Raw genomic sequence first — 4,118 nt, forward strand, 5'->3', positions numbered from 1 at the left:
CAAACTGTTGCATGTCATCCCGGACTACATATCCCATCATCCATTGCACTGATTGCACACAGCTGTAACCAATCACACACTCGCTATATTACCCCCACTCAGATCCCTTTCAAACTGCCAAGTATTGTTTTAGTGCTTATCGCTCATCGTGTGATAGCTACTTTACGGAGCCATTCTAAATTCCTTAATCTAGTACTGCCTTGTTCTTAGTCTGTTTACCCGTGTCTTGATCCTTGCCTGTTATCTCGTTTTGTCTGATCTCTGCCTGAACTGACTCACGCCTACCTTTGGATACTCTTTTGTCTTGCCCTCTATATACCTGTTTGCCATTGTCTGACCCATTCCTGTTTTATGACCACGTCTCTGTCTTCTATTAAAGCTCTGCAAATGGATCCACACGTCTCACGTCTCGTCGGCTCCGTTACAATTACCTCACACTGTAAGAAAAAAATCCATAGATAAATGGAAAAGGTACTGGAAATTTTCTGTCAGGACTTTATCCATGAAGTGCAGGCATTTGCAATCCTAAAATACAACAAAATTCAATGCACACGTCAAAGGAAAGGGAAAACACCTGTGAAAAATCACTATAGATAATTTTTTCCGTATTAACACAAGTACATTGTTCCCTATTTTTAAAGATTTTTCTTAGAGTGCATAGTCATTGTCCATAACATGAAAACATGAAATATCTAGTACTGATACATAATATTTTTAATAAAAAGTGCATACATGTATTAAGTTGATCAGCTTTTTTTAAATAATATTTATATTATTAAAATATTTTACTTTAGGTCAAAGTCTGAGTTTTGGAGATTAAACCATAGTTATGGTCAGTTACATTTTACACCGAAATAAATTTCATTGGCTATATTCAATATAAGTTAGGTACAATTCTGTCTCTCCTCCTGTATGTGACATTAGGAGTGTGTCATCGTGGCCGGGTTAAGATCAGTGAGAAGGACATTGACGGGACATGTTTGTCCACCTGTCCTGATGCTAAGAGCTATGCAGTCCCTCTGAACCACAAATGCAGTCGAATTGAGAACTGCAGAACTAAAGAATCGGGCTGGAAGCGCTGGTTTACACGCTGCAACTACTGCGACTGTGACTGCTTCACTCCCTGCGGTAAGTTTTTATAGAGTCATTTAAATTGTGGCTAGTTAAAACAAGTGGCAAATACTGTAACTGCAGTAATGCAAACAATATTTCAAAATCAGTGTTCTTGTTTGTTCCCTCAAACTTCTACAGGATGGAAGACTGATAGAAGTGAATCTGTATTCATTTTCCTTTTCTACAAAAGCCTAAACATTCGGAAATGTTTTCCCTTATCTGTGTATAGTAGTACAGAGATGAACTCATAATGTTGTTACCCTCTGAGCATAAGCCAGGTGAAGAGGGAGCTCTATGAGTGCTGAATATACAGTACTGGGAATGTACATTTGATTGTTTCTAGTTAGTTAGTCACAATTGTGGAAATATAAGAGACACATTTCAGTTCCATAAGTGATTTTATTAGAACATTATGCTTCTGTAGATACAATGTAATTATTAGTTTATTCATTCACTTCATGATTGATACAAGATTAATGTAGTATGGTATTAATATAGTTGAATCAGAGTTGAATCAGCATCAGAAGGGGTCTCATTTATAACCATAAATGTGATAGCAGCAAACAAATCTCCTTTTAGTCCCAAGTGGTGAAATTCATGATGAAATTCTCATTTTTCTTGGGTTGGTAGCAGCCGATTCCTGTAGAAGATTGAGGGGGAAAAATATTTTATATTTGTGTTGTAAATAAAGTGAAACCAAAATACAAAAACAAACAAACAACTGTCTTGCTCCAATATATTTGCACACATACTCTGTGACATAAAGTGAGTGCTATATAATTAAACTGATGCACTTACCCACGTTCAGTCGGGTTATAGTGTTTCCTTTCTTTGACAGAAGCTCCCAGTATGTGTGGTTTTCAGTAGATCCAGCCAGTCCGTTCACACTCTGCAGATATATGCCATAGCTTTTGCTAATGGTGTATGTGAAGCTAATAGAAATACATGTAGCAAAATTAGCACTAAAGCAGTTCCTTATAGTCCTGAACATTGTACAGTAGACTGTATAGGTTTCCCCATAACCTATTTACCTACTATACTATGCTTGTTTTATGGCTTGTAAAGTACATGAAACCAGAATAATTTGATAACATTTAGTGCCATACTTGAAGTTGTTGTTTGTGTCGTGTAGTTGATTTAAGACCCCAAACATCGGCATTCCCACTGTCGCAATAGGGGAGTAGGAGACGTTTGTGTTATTGAATTTATTAATGACCGTCACCTTAATGGGGATCTGTCCCTGCTTTCCTGTTAAGAAGAGAAATTTTGTGCAAGAGAGTCTCAGAGAATCCTATTAAATCATACTTCTCAAATGTTATTTGACCTAAAAGGATTTCAATTCAATCATGTTTCTCCTCGTTTGAAGCAGAAATAATGGCTTTATAGAGGAAAACTCACCTGAGTGATCATCACGTCCCCCCAGTTGTGTGTGTGCGTGCGCGCGCGAGCGAGCGAGCGAGAGAGAGAGGTGTGTGTGTGCGTGTGTGTGTGTGCGTGCATGCGCGAGCGAGCGAGAGAGAGCGAGAGAGAGAGAGCGAGAGAGAGCGAGAGAGAGCGAGAGAGACACATCACAGTGGAGTCAGCTGTCTTAACCGTGGCTTGTGTACTGCAAACACATATTCATCACTGTGTCTGTTACGAGACTCTGTTCCCCTTTCGGGCTCTGGGCATTCCCACTGTCGCAATAGGGGAGTAGGAGACGTTTGTGTTATTGAATTTATTAATGACCGTCACCTTAATGGGGATCTGTCCCTGCTTTCCTGTTAAGAAGAGAAATTTTGTGCAAGAGAGTCTCAGAGAATCCTATTAAATCATACTTCTCAAATGTTATTTGACCTAAAAGGATTTCAATTCAATCATGTTTCTCCTCGTTTGAAGCAGAAATAATGGCTTTATAGAGGAAAACTCACCTGAGTGATCATCACGTCCCCCCAGTCCTGGGAAAGGCAGCAAAGCTGCAAAGCACAGAAGACTAATCGCTGTCAGAGCCATTCTACCAGTCTGCCCAGTGTATCTGAATGTCTCTCACAACCGCACACCCTATATTTATATTTATTTTTTTGCATTCCAACTTTTTAAGTCATAGCATTACTTGGAAAGTCATACCTTAAAAAGGAGTGGTCAGCCAAGAACGAGGAAAGAACATCAAACAGATCTATGATCGTTACATTGATTCTTTGTTCTTGTCTTCCAAAAACGTATTCAGTCATCACATTACAGGAAACAAGGAAGAGAATCTGTTTAGGATTGTTAATCCCCAAAGTACCAGGAAATAAATAAATATAACAAAGAATGCACTGTTGCCAAAAAATATTTTTGAAGAAAATCATTCCACACTGTAAAAAAAAAAGCAACTATAGAAGCTCCCAGTATGCGTGGTTTTCAGTAGATCACACTCTGCAGATATATGCTAAAGCTTTTGTTAACTGTATGTGAATTGAAACTAACAGAAGTGAGCAGAATTAACACACACACACAAATTAAATTAGCAATATAGCAGTTCCTAATTCTGAGGCTTGTACAATAGACTGACAACACAATCCTTGAGTCAGGGACTGTGTGTTCAGGTTTGACTGTAGTAAAATTAATGCAGAAAATGAAATTTCCCCCCAAAAAACAAGGATATATATGGATTTTTTCCCATATCTTAAAAAGGAGTGGTCAGCCAAGAAATGCAGGGAAACAAATATTATGACAAACAACGAAATATGGAATTTACTTAAAGGGGTCATATGATGCGATTTCAAGCTTTCCTTTCTCTTTGGAGTGTTACAAGCTGATTGTGCATAGATAAGATCCCTGAAGTTGCAAAGACTAAAGTCTCAAAACCAAAGAGATATTCTTTATCAAAGTTAAGACTCTGCCACGCCCCCCTAAAACGGCTCGTTCTAACACGCCCCCACATGTCTACGTCACGATGTGGGAAGATTTGCATAACGCCGCCCAAATGTTCACGCAAAGAAAGAAAGCGTGGTTTCAGTAACCGCAGTTAGAGTTGAAGCAGC

The 4,118-nt window shown here is 38.6% G+C and overlaps 1 pseudogene; it reads left to right on the plus strand.

The window, feature by feature from the left end:
- Nucleotides 1–2,527, plus strand: part of LOC107722785 (sushi, von Willebrand factor type A, EGF and pentraxin domain-containing protein 1-like) — a 5,246-nt pseudogene extending 2,719 nt beyond the window's left edge.
- The last annotated feature ends 1,591 nt before the right edge of the window (nt 2,528–4,118 follow it).

This window comes from Sinocyclocheilus rhinocerous, unplaced genomic scaffold, assembly GCF_001515625.1.
Source record: "Sinocyclocheilus rhinocerous isolate Xijiao unplaced genomic scaffold, SAMN03320098_v1.1 scaffold544, whole genome shotgun sequence".
Lineage (NCBI taxonomy): Eukaryota > Metazoa > Chordata > Actinopteri > Cypriniformes > Cyprinidae > Sinocyclocheilus > Sinocyclocheilus rhinocerous.